The sequence below is a fragment of the Girardinichthys multiradiatus genome, chromosome 19, assembly GCF_021462225.1.
Source record: "Girardinichthys multiradiatus isolate DD_20200921_A chromosome 19, DD_fGirMul_XY1, whole genome shotgun sequence".
Lineage (NCBI taxonomy): Eukaryota > Metazoa > Chordata > Actinopteri > Cyprinodontiformes > Goodeidae > Girardinichthys > Girardinichthys multiradiatus.
In genome coordinates, this window is record NC_061811.1 from 39,215,664 (window position 1) to 39,232,807 (window position 17,144).

Here is a 17,144-nt window from a genome sequence, read left to right on the forward strand (position 1 = left end):
AAAGTGGTTGAAAGGTACTGTGAGGCCAAATGTGCTGCGGCCCAGGCTGTGTCAGAGGTAAAAACTGGGCCTGGGTGAAGTTACGTCAGGCCATGGACAAGGACTACCGGTCGGCGTCGAAGCGATTCTGACAAACCGTCTGGTGCCTCAGGAGAGGGAAGCAGTGCTTCACCAAAACTGTTTACAGTGGGGTGGGGAGCTGCTGACCTAGACTGGGGACATTACTGGGCGGTGGACTTCGAGGATCTCCTCAATCCTGCATCACACCTTCCCTGGTGGAATCAGAGACTTGGGACTCGGAGTCGGACTCATTCATCACCCAGGCTGAAGTCACTGAGGTGGTCAAAAAGCTCCATGGTGGCAAGGATTCAGGGGTGGATGAGATCCGCTTGAGTACCTCGAGTCTCTGGATGCTGTGGGTCCGTTGTGGTTGACACGCCTCTTCAGCATTGCGTGGCGGTCGGGGACAGTGCCTCTGGGCTGGCAGACCAGGGTGGTACCAAGAAGGGGCAATGGGGGATCACACTCCTCAGCCTCCCTAGTAAGGCCTACGCCAGGGTATTAGAGAGGAGAGTCCAGCTGATAGTCGAATCTCGGCTTGAGGAGAAGCAGTGTGGTTTTTGTCCTGGCTGTGGAACATTGGACCAGCTCTATACCCTCTACAGTGTGCTGAAGGGTTCATAGGAATTTGCCCAACTTGTCCACGTGTGTTTTGTGGACCTGGAGAAGGCATTGGATCGTGCCCCCCATGGTGCTCTAGGAGTATGGAGTCAGAGGCCCTTTATTAGGGGGCATCTAGTCTCTCTACAAGTGGAGCAGGAGTTTGGTCCGCATCGCCGGCAGTCGGACCTGTTCCAGGTGCATGTTGGTCTGTTTGTATGTAAAGTGGCTGAAATGAGGATCAGCTCCTCCAAGTCCGAGGCCATGGTTCTCGATTGGAAAAGGATGCCTTGCCCTCTTTCTGTTGGAGGGGAGCTCCTGCTTCAAGTGGAGGATTTCAAGTATCTTGGGATTTTGTACATGAGCGAGGGGAGAATGGAGCGGGAGATCTACAGACAGATTGGTGAGTCTGCCACTGTAATGAGGATGCCGTGCCGGTCCGTTGTGGTGAAGAGAGAGCAGAGATGAAAAGCGAAGATCTAGATTTACTAGTCGTCTACGTTCCTACCCTCACCTATGGGCATAAACTTTGGGTCATGACTGAAGGAACGAGATCCCAGATACAAGCGGCTGAAATGAGCTTCCTCCACAGGGTGGCTGGGACTCCCTTAGAGATAGGGTGAGGAGGTCGGCCAGTCAGTTGAGTTGGCTGGGGCATCTGTATTGGATGCCTCCTGGACGCCTCCCCTGGGAGGTGTTCCAGGCACATCCCACTGGGAGGAGGCCCAGGACACGCTTGAGGGACTATGTCTCTGAGCTGGCCTTGGAACCCCATGGGCTATCCCCTGGAAGAGCTGGAGGAGTTGTCTGGGGAGAGGGACATCTGGACGTCTCTGCTGAGTCTGCTGCCCCCGCGACCCGGTCCCCGGATAAAGCGGAAGACGACGAGTACGAATATGTATCTAAACAAAAGTAAAGGTGCGTTTTTTATAGATCAAGGAGAAAGTGGTTAGAAGAGGGAGAACAGAACACTCATTACTTTTTTAATCTAGAAAAATGTAATGCAATCAATGGCTCTATTAGCAGACTAAAAATTGACAATTGTACAACAGATGACCCTGATCATATAGCTAAATGCTGTAGTTCATTTTATGAGAACTTGTATCATTCCAAGCTTCAATAGATTCCCTATTAAACAATCTTACAGTTAAACCGATCTCAAACATTGATAAGAAGCACTGCAATTAGCCAATCACCATTTAGGAAGTTCTTGATGCTATCTCACATCTCAAAACTAACAAATCCCCTGGGATCGATGGTCTATGTGCCGAATTCTATAAACATTTCTCAGTGACCTTGCCCCTTTTTTATTAGAGGTTTTCAATGAAAGTATAAAAAACGTCTCTCTGCCTACAACCCTCACTCAGGGCTTAACCACCCTTATGCCAAAACCAAAGAAGGATCCTTTATTTCTCGATAATTGGCGTCCCATATGTATCTTAATAACGATTATAAAATATTAGCCTTAGTGATTGCTAAAAGATTAAAATCCATTCTTCATTCAATTCACGAAACCCAATCAGGATTTATGAAAAATAGGCATTTCACAAATAAGACTTGTTCTTGATATGTTAGATTACCCTGATTTTGTTTTTGATAATGGTTTTATTTTATTTTTAGACTTTTATAAAGCATTTGACGCATAGAACACTGTTTTATATTTCAATGCCTAGAAAAATTAGGATTTGGAAAATTCTTCACATCAGTCAATGAAATTCTGTACCGGAATAATAACAGCTCTATTGAACTAAGAAGTGGCTCCTCTCCCAGATTCAGCATCTGCAGAGGAATCAGACAAAAGTGTCCTGTCTCCCTCTATCTGTTTGTTTTGGTAGCTCAGCTTCTGGCTGATCACATTAGCCTCTAAGGGTTATCTGTTGCTGATAAGGAACTTTAACACAACTGGCAGATGATACTACCCTGTTCTTAAAGGACAAGTATCAAATTTCATTAGCTATCCAAGTAATAAATAATTTATCAAAAGCCTCTGGACTGCATTTAAATCTTAAGAAGTGTGAGATTATGGAAGTTAAGGATTTCACTGAAACTTCAATTAAAGGCATACCAGTTAAAAATGAGGTAATTTATTTGGGCATAACCATCACAAATAAGCAGAAAAAATGAAGCTCTCTAAATTTTGACCCTCTAATTCTTAAGTCTGGAAAAAGATTTAATCAGTGGTCATTAAGAGATCTTTCACTGCGAGGTTGTATTCTGCTTAATAAGGCTGAAGGTATCTCGCCATCAAGGGTGTAACTTTGGGTCTAGCATTGGGGTGGGTGGGGGGTGGGGTTAGGCTCTCTGCCTAGTTGTTAATTTATTGAATCATTTACTTTTGTAAAAGGTGTCAGGCTAATTTTGCGTTCCTGTTTTAGAAATTCATTCTAATGCTTTTACTGTGATTTACTTAACTTTCCTGTTTTCTTCATATTTACTGTGGAGATATATTATGTGTGTGCATCATTATTATTACTATGTCCATAACCAGTGTGGGAAATAAAATGTGTAACATGTGTTAGTATAAGACATTGTGTATTGTGTGGTCTGCAAAAGTATTTCTCTCAGGAGAGGTGAAGTGGAAAATTACTGAAGAACTGCTGGAGTGTGTGAAAAGTAGAGATAGTACAACTGACTGACATACTCCCTTCTCATATCAGTAGAAAACAGGGTGCAGGTGCAGGACAATGACTGTCTAAATATGGTAAGCCATACGGAATCTTCTGACACCGGGTGCCCATAAATCTTCAAAAAAGGTGAGGCAGAGCCTATTTTATTAAACTCTCCAATTGAATTTATATATAGGCTAAATTAACCAGGTGTCAGTTGGTTCTTAATGTCATTTTACTCTGCAAAACTGTAAAAGAGTGTGCGTTAACGGGACGTGTTAAAATACAGTCAGATAGGATTTGTTGACAGTGTTGGCAAAATACGGCAGCTTCAAGGTTAGAGTCCTCATGTAAAGCTGAAATAAAAGGTGATATTGCTGGGTGTGGCGTCCCAACTTATTGATTGAAGAATCAATAAGATAAAGCTGGGTTTAAGTCCCATGTTTTTGGCAAAACACAAAGTACTGACACAGGTTAAATTCCTGAGAGAACTTCATCTGAATTTTTTAAACAGGTGACTGATTCATTCAGAAATTTTATGAAGCGGTCACACGGAGGAATTACACAAGCGACTGGGAGTGCAGTCCATGTTAAATCATTGAACACACATTCTGAATTAAAAATGCGGTTGGATTTTTGATTATTTGAGGGAAAATAAAATGCATTTATTGAATATAGGGTGAAGTGGCTTGTAGTGGATTGTTTCTGCATATTTGTGCATATTTCCTGTGTGCGAGTGTCTGTCACAGACAGTTCTGTTGAATTGAGGAAGTACGAGCTGGAATGTGTGTGTGCGACTGAGCTGGATGATTATTTGGGATAAAATAAAAGACAGAGTACTAGATATAAGTATCTGTGGTGCGGATTATAGAAGAAATGTGAATGTTAAGTGTTTTTGCTGATATTAAACGGGAGTGACTGTGACAAGCGCTGACCGTGTGTGTGACCGGGTGAAGCAGCAGAGCGCTGTCTCACCATTGCGGTTGTGTAAAAGCACTGTGTTGTTAACAAGGACAATACAGCGATAAGCGGATTTTATATGCATATTGTGAAGCGTTAATTGAACATTAATTTCACAGGATTTTAAACAACATGGAAGAGGAATTTCCGGAAAAACCAGGATGGTTAGATCTAAACACACAACTGAATAACATGCAAGCACTGCTTCTCCAAACGAGAGGTAAGGAGGAAATGGAAAAAATGAAAAAGCAGATTGAAAAAAAGGTAAGAGAACCAATGAAGGCGGATGGAATTAATTTGACGGACAAGTGGAATTTAGGTGATTGGTTTAGAAAGAAAATGAACACAGCGAAGAAAAACAGACAGGACACATAAGGTAAGTTGAATGACGCTTCTGTCTGGTCCAAAAGTAAGTACAAGACAAACAAAGATAAATTTGAAAAAGAAGAGCGCTTCTGGGGAGACATGCTTTTGATTTACCAAGGAGGACTTCACACAATGCAGCGGAAAGAACCCAGAAAAGGAGAAAAGAAGGAGGGGTCAAAATCAGCTCAGGAGATGGGCCCAGACACACCTCCCCCATATAGACCCTCCTCCCCATGCAGCTCCATCAATGGTGCACCCACACCGCCCCCTGGTGGATTGTACCCCATATTGGAAGTAGAAAATTGAACACTTGTACTGCATGGCTTAGAGATTCCAGAAGGGGGGACTGAATCTGTCAGTGGAACTTCCGGATTATCTATGTCAGCATCTGCTGGATCATTTCTGGATACGGAAAGAGCAGCCTTTCAGGATAGAGAGGTAAAAGAAAGACAAGAACAACATCAAAGAAGCCTGAGCAAAACAAATCCCTTTCGCTCACCCCCACAACAATCCTCCCAACCAGCTTCTCTAATTTCAGAGGCTGGGGCACGGGGGCTTTGGCTTACAAGGAGCAGGGACTGATCTGGTGGGATCAGTGGGTTTACTGCTAAGTGGATCCTGGAGGCCAGATAGGGTTTTGTGTCCCAATCCTTTTCTCACACCCACACCTTGTTACACCTCTACCCAAGCTGTAGAGCTGCAGAAAAACACGCAGAGCATACCACAGGATGATGGAGAAGACAGAGCAGATCCGCAGCACAACCATCCTGAGGACGGATCCCCAATACGCAGTCAGACAGTTGGACAGTTAAGGGAACATTTAACCCGCAAAGCTGCAGCTAAACCAGAAGGCTTTAGTTATGCCCCAAAAACCAATTATCCCCTTTTACAGCAACAACGCTCTGGAGCCCCCTGTAGGTATAAACCTTTCTCTGTGGGCGACATTACGGCTCTCTGTGACAAGTTGCCCCCCATAACTGAAGGAGCGGCAGTGTGACTCCAGACTTTAGACACCCTGACGGCAGGCACCACGCTAGCATTGGGAGATTATAGAGCAGTGGCAGGACGGTGCATGCCACACCACACATGTAGAGAGATTGAGACTGCTGCTTACACCTCAGGAGCCCCGGATTCTGACCTCTTCACCCAGCATGTCCACTGGCTAGGTGATGCATTGAGAACAGCATACCCTGTAACCATGGGACGCACCATTCCTAAGTTTGAATGGGACCCTAAAATTAACCCCAGGGAATACCTGGACCAATGCAAATCCTTGTGGCAAACTCAGACAGGAACTAACCCAGCTAATTAGGGGGAACATCGAGACTGGTTCAGAGATGATGTCCTTAAGGGACTGCCCCAACAGGTGAAGGCCAGTATGGACGACAATCCTGACATGCTGGGAGCGGACACTGGAAATGGGATTGCCATCTGGTTCACCACCTGTCCAAAATAAGAGAGGACCATAAGAAAGATGAGGAGGAACATAAGACCCTGCAGACCCAATTTCTAAAAATGCAGTTAGCCGAAGCAAAGCAGAAAGCAGGAGAATAGAAGAAAGACAACAAATCTCCCAAAATAATGTATGAAGGTGGGGTGTCTCAGGTCCCCCAGACTCCTCCCTTTCCTGGCCATCAGGACACGATTGCACCGAGGTCTGCAACCTCTGTTCCTTATCATGCCCAACCAGGCCGGTTCAGGGGCAGGGGCGGGACAAGGGGCCGTGGATTCCATGGAGGACCACCAAGGCGATGGGGGGGTGCTGACGTTTGCTACTACTGTGAGGAGCAGGGTCATTGGAGCCGAGAATGTCCGTACAACCTTGAGGCATATGGGCGTGGGTATGGACCCAGAGGAGGCCCAGGGCGACGCCCGTATTGAGGACGGGGTGGTCCACTACGTGGAGGTCAACAGCAGCAACCTTCACTTCAGCTGCCAGCCTGGGATGAACCCAGCTTTGGGCCAGACCACTACTGAGGGCCCCCACAGAACCCCCCGGACAGAGGGACTGAGGACCCCTTACTGTCCGTGACAGTGTATGGACAAACTCTTCCTTTTTTGGTGGACACTGGGGCCACATGCTCAACTATTCAACGAGCCCCTCCTACCACCCTCTCCACAAGGACTACCACTGTCATGGGGTTTTCTGGAGCTAAACAGGTCCTACCTTACACCACACCCCTAAAAACCGAGATAGGGGGACAGACTTTGAACCATAGCTATTTGGTGTCAGCGGACACCCCTGTCAACTTATTGGGCAGAGACATGTTGATTAAAATGGGTCCCACCATTTTATGTGGACCTGATGGACTGTCTGTGCATCTGCCCAAAGGAACTTAACTAGCCTGTAGCAACAATTCCCGCCTCTCTCAGTATCTCATACAACCCCTGGTTGACCCTATGGCTGACATATATTGGGTCCTCCTGCATCCAGAAACCACAGCGGGCGGAAGCATCCTCTCGTCCTTCCTTCGGTGGAAATCCTGGATCTTGACCCTGGCGCCCTACGTCTCTCCCCCTGACCCGCCACATGTCACCCTCTTCTATGACAGGAATAACTGTGAGTGTTATCAGGAAAGCTTTGCTGAGGAGCTGGAGGGGACTTCCTGGGAGATCGCCACCGCAGACATTTATGTAGCCCCTGAAGGTGTCGTAGCCTCCGTGCAGCTGTCTACAGAACAAGAGAACTGGTTTAAAATGTGGTCTGATGGTGTACCCCATGTTTCACTGGCGCTCCACCCTGCTCACAAAGCCTGCGAGCTGGGAGGAGTGTTAAAACGCTCCCTAGCTCTCACTGACTGGCATTCTTCATCCACACCCAATCTATCTTATTCCCCCTCATGTAACACCTACCGCATTACTAACATGTCCACAGACGTTGGCACCTTGGAACATGTGCAACTTGAAAGACATCATGGCAGAGAAAAAACAGATCATCCAATGGCTGCAGCTGTACTTCAGAGCGTGCCATCTTCACTTTGGGCTGAGGGCCTCACGGACGTGGGACTCATTCAGTGTTCTCTCATCACTTTCCAGCTTAACACTGACCGACCCATTTGGAAATCCCAGTAGCCTCACAAACCAGCAGCCGAAAGTGGAATTTCTGACACCATAGAAGGGCTGTGGAACGCTGGAGTGCTGGAACCAGCTGACGGCTCTTCTTGGAACACACCCATCTTACCAGTAGAAAAGAAGGGCACTGGGAAATGGAGAATGGCCCACGACTTGAAAGCTGTAAATGCAGCACTACAGTTCCAGTGCCCAATCCTTATGTTGCTCTTACCAATCTAAACCCCGAACATGTATGGTTCACTTGCATCGATCTGGCCAACACTTTCTTCTGCCTGCCTCTAGCTGAGAAGTGCAGAGATATTTTTGCATTCACATATAAGTCAAACAGGAACCGCTACACTCGTTTGCCGCAGGGTTTTGCTCTATCACCCGTTCTGTGGTGTCGGGCCACAATCGTGTGGTCTCATTCAGTAGAGAGGAACTTCTCAACATCAGAGAGTCCTCTCTCGGGTTTTTTTCACCATCTTTCATTGATCCGAGGTTCACTGAACTTCTGACGAGTGGAGCTGCGGCTCTATATGGGATTCTGCGCCAAAAACGGCAGAGGGGAAAACGTGCTGGCGCACTGGTAAAGCTCCGCAAAAGAGGACTTCGCACACCACTGCCTTCAATCCACCTGGCAAATGTCCGTTCTCTCAACAACAAGATGGACGAGCTGCTTCTTCTCACCGGTAAAAACACGGACTTCCGCGGATCAGCGGTTCTCTGCTTCACCGAGACATGGCTGAGTGAAAACATCCCGGACCGCGCACTGCTGTTGCCGGACTTCCAGCTGCTCAGAGCGGATCGCAGCGCGGAGCTATCGGGGAAGAAGCGAGGTGGCGGAATCTGCTTTTATATAAATGAAAGTTGGTGCAGAGACGTAAAAGTGCTGGGAAAAACCTGTAGCTCGGATCTGGAGTCATTTTCCATAATCTGTAAGCCGTTTTATTCACCGAGAGAGTTTTCCTCGTTTATAATAATCGGCTCATATTTTCCACCTCATGGCTGCACTTCTGCCGCGGAAAAACATCTTGCTGAACTGATTACAGAGCTGGAGAAAAAATACATGGACTCTTTTATCATAATACTGGGAGATTTTAACAGCGCAAACCTCTCAAATGAACTTCCCAAATACAGACAGCATATTAAGTGTCCCACCAGAGACAAAAACACACTGGACCATTGTTACGCAGCTTTAAAGGACTCATATCATGCTGTTACCAGGGCTGCTCTGGGTTTTTCGGATCATTGTCTTATCCACCTCATCCCAACCTACAGACAGAGACTAAGAGCTTCCAAACCCAAGGTTCACACTGTTAAGAAGTGGACTGAGGAATCAAAGCAGATGCTACAGGCCTGCTTTGAATGCACAGACTGGACTGTTTTTGAAACCTCAGCCACTGACTTAAACCAACTAACTGATGTGGTGACATCATGCATCAGTTTCTGTGAGGACATGTGTGTGCAGACCAAGACCTTCTGCACCTTTGGGAACAATAAGCCATGGTTTACTCCACACCTCAGGAATCTGCGCAGGGAAAAGGAAGAAGCTCACAGCAGTGGAGATTGGGCGCGGTACAGGCAGACCAGGAACAACCTAACAAAAGAGATCAAAGCAGCTAAGAGAAGCTATAGTGAGAAGCTTAAGAACAGCCTTTCTACTGGTGACACTTCAGCTGTATGGACTGGTCTGAGAAACCTGACTGCCGACAAGAGCCCCTCCACCCACCCAGAGTCGTCTCCTGGCCAACCGTCTGAATGGCTTCTACTGCAGACATGACAAGAAGCCATTCACACCTCAAATCATCCCCTCTACATCCCATTCAGGAACAGATTCCTCCCATAAAGCAACCAACCCCCCACCATCAGATCCTCTGCCTGCACTAAAGATCTCCGAGGAAGAGGTAAACAGGCTCTTTCAGCGCATGAAAACAAAGAAAGCTGGAGGACCTGATAACGTCTCCCCATCATGTCTGAAAGCCTGCACACATCAACTTGCTCCAATCTTCACAAGGATCTTCAACAAGTCACTGGAGAAATGTGAGGTCCCCTCCTGCCTCAAACGATCTACCATCATCCCGGTTCCCAAGAAACCCACCATCGTAGGATTAAATGACTACAGGCCTGTAGCCCTGACGTCTGTGGTCATGAAATCCTTTGAGCGGCTGGTGCTGAAGCACCTGAAAGACATCACTGGCCCCCTGCTGGACCCCCTGCAATTTGCTTACCGAGCAAACAGGTCGGCAGATGATGCCGTTAGCTTCATCCTGCAACACCTCAACCACCCAGGGACGTACGCCAGGATCCTGTTTGTAGACTTCAGCTCGGCCTTCAACACTATCATACCAGACATCCTGCACCAGAAGCTCACACAGCTCAACGTCCCAGCCTCCACCTGCCAGTGGATCAACAGCTTCCTGACAGACCGACAGCAGCAGGTGAGACTGGGGAGCATCTTCTCCCAATCCAGATCAATAAGTACTGGTGCCCCCCAGGGGTGTGTTCTATCCCCACTCCTCTTCTCTCTGTACACAAATGACTGCACCTCATCGGACTCGTCCGTGAAACTCCTTAAGTTTGCAGACGACACCACTGTGATTAGACTGATCCAGGTCATAAACAGCCCACGTAGTGATGAGACATCCACTACATATTCTAACATCACATGGAGTAGTGGCATTTGTCAATTCCAAAACTTTCACACTCTCACCATTGAGACAACAGAGATTGAGTAAGGTGCTGGAGGCGCCAAATATCATCTACAGCCATGAAGGGATCAACATGGCAGACAGAATGACTGACAGAAGGAGAGCCCCATGTATGCGCCGAAAAAGTTGAGGTAAGTGAGAAAATCAGACCAGACCTACAAGGAGAACCACTGACAGAAGCAAGAAACCTGTACACAGATGGCTGTTGTTTTAGACATGACACAGAGGGTCTGAAAGCAGCCTATGCGGTGGTGGAAGACACAGGAACGAACTTTGTGACTCTTAAGGCAGAAGGGCTAACAGACACCCAATCAGCACAGAGAGCAGAGGTGCTAGCAGTAATAGCAGCCCTAGAACTAGGGGAAGGACAAAAAGTGAACATCTACACAAACTCAGCTTATGTCACGGGAACAGTGCACGTGGAACTAAAGCAATGGATGAGAACAGGGTTTAAAACAGCAGGACAAAAACCCATTAAACATGAGCAAGAAATGAGAAGATTAGCTGAAGCCCTACTACTTCCCCAAGAAGTAGCGGTCATAAAATGCAAAGGACATGATAACAGCTACACTAGGGTGGCTCAAGGAAATCAAGCTGCAGACCAAGCAGCCAAAACCAAAGCTGGATATCTGCCCATACACACCTTGATGAACTCTGAAGTTGAATGGACACCAGAAGCGACTCTGGAGGAGGTGAGTAGACTGCAAAAGGGGGCCTCACCTGAATAGAAATAAGTCTGGAAGGCAAGAGGGGGAAGAAAAGACCAAGATGAACTATGGAGAAGTCCAGACGGACATCCCATCCTACCCCCAGGATTGACCACAGCAGCGCTGGAAGAAGCACATGGACCGGGACATGCAGGAACTGCACAAATGATGAAGAGTCTTGAGCACTGGTGGCATCCATACCTGAAACAGACGGTAGGTCATTGGATAAGCTCGTGTAGCACCTGCCAACAATTCAATGTGAGACCCACTCTGAAGCCTGCACCAGGTAAGTTCCCTGTGGACCCGGTAGCAGGTAAGGAAATAATCATAGACTACACAGACATGACTGAGAGAGTGAATGGGTTCAGATATCTTTTGGTGTGTGTGGATGCGTTCACCGGTTGGCCAGAGTTCTGGCCAGCAAAAAAGGAAGACAGCAAAACAGTGGTGAAGTGTCTGATTAATCACTACATCCCTAGGCAAGGTTTTCCTGCGAAAATCAGGTCAGATAACGACACACACTTCAAAAATGAAGAACTTAGAGAGGTTGTAAAGTTCTTGGGACTGAGACATTCCTTTGGAACAGTGTACCACCCCCAATCCCAAGGGAAGGTGGAAAGGATGAACCAGACAATCAAAACCAAATTGGCTAAAATCTGTGCACAGACCAAAATGAATTTGGTGACAGCATTACCTTTAGCTTTGATGTCAGTAAGGAGCTCAGTGAGCCAGAGACATGGGTTGACGCCCCATGAACTACAGACTGGAAGACCTTTTCCAGGCCCAAAAACCAGGTTACCTTTTCTGACTGAATGTGAACAATCTATGTCTCACCGTGATTACTATAGATCTCTCCACAGCTTGGTTGCAGCATTCTCAAAACAGGTGGCCGTCCAACCATCCGAGGCTCGAGCCACCACCTCAGACGCGGAGTGGATCCTTCTGAAAGTCATCAAATGGAAGTGGTCAGAGCCCAGGTGGACGGGTCCATTCCAGGTCACAGAGAGAACCTCATATGCGGTGAGGGTCAAGGGCAAAGGAGACACGTGGTATCATTGTGCAGCAGCAGAGGCACCACAGAAATCGCTTTCAGAGGTCCAGCAGAACCTGAGGGACAACACCAGCACACCAGAAGACCCTTCTCACCCAATTCAAGTGGCAGAATAATCCCCTAGGGTGAGAAAGCGTTCATTTACACCTAAAGGTTAGTCTACACCTTAGGTGCACCGTCAGATCAGTGGTCCCACCAATAGGGGCAGAATAATCCCGTGGTGAGATCACTTAGCTCCAGGTCAGTCTACACCTGTGAGTGAAGACCAGGACATCACACAGAAGAGGCGGATGTGATTGAGCTTTCCTCTCTTTCACTGGTGGTCATAGCTGCTCTCCCACCGAAGAACTGAACTGAACACTCTGAACTCTGAATTGAAAAAAGAGGTCTTTTGTGTTTCACCTTATGTTTAATCCTTATCTTTCTTTGCAAGTACCTTTGAAAAGAATGGGAGGTAAAAATCTAGGACCCAGGCCCCTTAAGGGTTGGGTCACGGGAGGTATAGGTGTTTTATCATTTTTCATTGTCACATTGATTCTAGGTTTGTATTGTGAACTTCCATTCCAGACATGCTCTGACAGCCGCCAAACTGAGCAAATGTTCAAATGCGCAACCAATAAGGGAAAAGCGGACCGGTGCCTGGCTAAATACGAGGGGATAGAGCTCAATTATATTTGTGGGGCCACCACCACCTTTTCTTTTGACCTCTGTCCGGTAGTGAATTGCGGGAATGGCGGAACCGGGTGGGAAGGTTATGCCATTTATTTATACATGGACGAAAGATGGTCTAAGCACTGTAAACGATGGAGGGACTCCTGGCCCATACCCTTACCATGTGGCTCTTGGAGCGGGGTGACTAGTTGGACGGGCTCTGGATGGACTCCTGATAAAAAGGCAGTACCCGGTAATTTGACAAATATCAGCATCCAGCGCGGCACGCCAGGTGGAGCCATTACCAACGGACGTAATCCCCTTATGCTCTCCATGAACGTTAACTGCACTCAACCCTCTGTAGAGTATTTTACACTTGCAGTATGGCAGTCAGGAACAGACACATGGGGACCAATAAAAATTAATTTTCGAACACCGTCTGTGTACCAGGACAACACAATTACCGTCCCACCGACAGTCAGGCCAAAAAATAAACCCCAGGTGATGGAACTTGATTACTCCAAATTGAAATCTATAGAGGTAATCCAAATGGCCACAGGATATACCGAAGATAACCTTTGGCTTCAGTGGATAACACAAACAGCAAAAGAACAAAATAGAGCTGAGTGTATGGCCTGTGCCTCGGCCCGACCACATCTTACCACAGATCCTGCCCCTCTGTATCCAGAGGACACGTGGGGTTACAATTGTATGATAAAACTAACTAAGGAGGCCACACCAGCTAACTGCGCCACACTAGCCAGCATTTTTCCTCCCATTCCCAATAACACCAAAACACGTCCATTTACCCCTCAAAAAGTGAATGGTACTTATGCTTGTTTTAATTTTACTGCTCAGAACCCTAAAATCAATGTGGGACAGATCCCCTTAGATTGGTGTAATAGGACCGCTTCAGGCGCGGGCATTGGACGTTGGGCAATGATAGGTATTATTTAATCAACTCAGAGGTAAGGAAAGACACCGAGTCAGTTTTACTTGCAAGGGTAGCTGTGCACTACAGACTACGAAGTATTAGCCCCCTCTCTCTTTATTTATACATGCTTGGGCACACACAGTTCAAACATCATTCAGGGTGGGGGTGTTTATGTGTCTGTGTGTGGGGTCAGAAAGGTTAGGGTTCATGTGTCTTGATTTAAAGAGAAAGGAGTGAGGATTGGTGCCAGTCCCTAGATGTTGCTGATAATAGCATAACTCACCCTTCTCTCTTATCTCTTTGTCTATGACATGTGGGGGAAGAAAGCATTTAGAGCAGACACAAGTGATAAACAATAAGAAAAGTCATAAAAACCCTAACAGTTCCCCCTGTTGTATCACGAATAAGTCATGAGTAAATACATGTAAAAGGAAACACTCTGTGTAAGCACAAACCCACAGGACGGAAAACAGATTATTTTGTGGGAAACCCTCCGCCAGGCGACCACCAATCATGGCAGAGTAAAACAATAATAAAGCAAAGAAACAAAATGTAATAATAAAAAATAAAAGAATTAAAACAAGCCTTATTCATATCATCTTTGCACTTTTTCTCACTTCACTTTAAGTGAAGTGAGAAAAAGTGCAATGATGATATGAACAAGGCTTGTTTTAATTCTTTCAAGTTTCTGCCATAAGGTCATTTTATGAAGTACAAGTATGAATACACTCAGGCATGGAAGATATATTCATTTACAACATGTCATCACAATCATCTGCTTTTTGGTTTAGTGTGTTGTCAACATTTACACACAGTATTTAAAGAGTATATGGGTGTTATCTCCACTTAAAAGAGTTTGTGCTTTATGACCCTAGACCGTTCTCGGGTTCAGAGGTGAGAAGGTTACCTAGGAACAACATCTGCTCTTCCAAAGGCATCACCCTAACAAATGGCCTTAACCATTAAACTTCTGATAATGGCTTTCACAGCTTCCTCCACTAAAAGATGTTCAGGGGAGTGAGGTAACCCAAAGGTCATACACTTTGGAACACTTAATAAAATAATTTCCATTACAACTCCTTCCTTCTGATACTGAAAGCAAACAGTTTTTTCCTCAAAGAAAACAAATTATAACAACGGCGGAAATGAACACAGTTCAAATTTGTGCCATAATGATAGATATCAAGCAATAAACATGAAAGTTAGACAAAAGCATCCATGATTTCCTCCTCAGAGTCAGTTTTGCTGTCAAAGTGGGAGAAAAGAATTTGGCTGACCCTCGCCGTCCAGGCAAAGGAGCCCCTAGTAGCCACCAAATATTAAGAAATTAAGGAAAATTAGTATCATGGCGCATGTTTGTCTGTCTCTCTGTTGCAGACGTCGCCAGTCCATCATCCAGAGAAAGGTTATGTGCAATGTGTAGAGGTCTTCCCTGTATGTTTCCTATGTGTCTCTCACTGTGATGTGTGTGCAGTGAGGCAAATGACCTTATGATTTCTAACTTTCAAGCAATGCGATGGCCTTAAGTAGATTCTGAAATAACGTTGCACTGCCCAAGGGATTATTGTAACTGTGTGAAGACCATCTGCAGTAATCAGGTCTCTACCCATTAGATTTATGGAATACAAACTCTGACAACAGAAAATAATACCTGAAGGAGAAACCCATCAGGTTTTACGCATGCGCTGGGTTTTATAAAAATGCTCCTTCATGAAATCTGTCCTGAGAATAACATAGAAACACATGGTTACTGCTGAGTTTTGGAGATGTTGTAACTTCCTCTGCTTTTTAATAACTTTTAATAACTAGAATAATTGACCCTGAATATTCCACGACAAAAGAGAACTTGTTTCTCTAAAAGAATTAACCGGAAAGTATCAAATGAGCTAAGTTATCACCATTTTGAAGATACTTTTCTAACCCTAAAATAATATTTTAACCCGCTATATCTGTCAACGTCAAGCAAGCGTCACATGAGCAGCGGTTAATAAGCGTTCTTCTTGCAGAAAATAGAAAAAGATTTATGCAAATGTGTGTGTGTTTGTACGTTACCCCCATCAGTTTCTGAATTGCTCCAGAATCAGACTGTCATGGCACACAGTCCTCTATCAGTCCAAAAAACAACCCAGCCCTTCCCCGGTCTGTTGGTGGGACATTGAATCATTCTTTGTCCACTTTAACTTCTTTCAGGAGGGAGAAAGAAGAAACTTTGCTCCGGTTTCTCTTCTGCCCGCATAAGATGTGCTTTCAATATAAATCCAGTGTATCACTCTTCTGGCTCTTTGTCCATCTCAGTGGGTTCGGGCCAGACTTCTTCTGAGTTTCGTTTTTGGTGGAAACTCACACTGCGATTTTCAACAAGCAGGCAGACAGGAAGGCAGAACTCTCTCTTTCAGGCCGTGCTGGAGAAGCGTCTCTGGCGGAGTAGCCATGGAGAAGGGCAGGTTTCTAATATCCAGACTCAAAAACGCAGATGTTGAACTCAAATCCCATATATGTGTGTATTTGTGTGTGAGAGAGGCAAAAGAAAAAGTTTAGTATAGGTTCAGATTTTGCACAAAGAAATATTATCAGTCAGTCAGTCAGTTGTCCACCTGCCTGTCACTTCCTTCCACAACATGCATTATACTCCTTTCTAAGACAACTTTCTTTTCGACTCTCTAATGTCCCTTTTCACTTTTTTACCTTCTTTTCCGACTGATCGCAATATTTAAGACAAACAAAACTTCCTTCAGGAAAGTTTTAACTTTTTTTTTTTTTACTCATTTACACTTAAACTTCCACAATGTGAAAAACCAATGTTATCTTCCAAATTAAAGCACATTTAACACAATCATCCCCACTTTGATGTTTAGGGGATGATGGTTAATGTGTAATAAAAATAGGAAGAACAATAATATAGCACTCACACAGTTAGTATTTTAACATATTTATGTCCCTTCAGCAATATGTATGGTCGACCTAGCTTAGTTTATGAGATCTCTTTATTATTTAACACTTAATTTCATTCCCTTCCGGCGGAATGTTACGAACCAAATTATCCAGTTCACTTTACGGCGCCTAGTCGTCTCTGATCTCCTTGTGGCGAGATCCTACCAAAATTTATCACTATTTCTTTGCGACGAAATAACACCTTTCCAATGCAGTCTCCTTTCGGCAAGACCCTACCAAACGACTTTTAAGTACTTTTCTTCTTTTATTTCTATAGCGCTTACTCTTATCTCATGTACTGTATTTTAAAACTGTCTCACCTCTGAGTTGACTTTCAGGTGACTCTGTCGGATCTCCCGGACACGCCCGGCATCGAGCAAGACAATAATCCACCGGGCAGATGCGAACGTCACACACCGGGACTTTCAGCCACCAGTGTGCGGCAGCGCTTAACTCGACGTCAGGCTGTTCCCGGAGATCCGCCAGTCACTGCAAAGAAAGATAAAATCAGTTTAG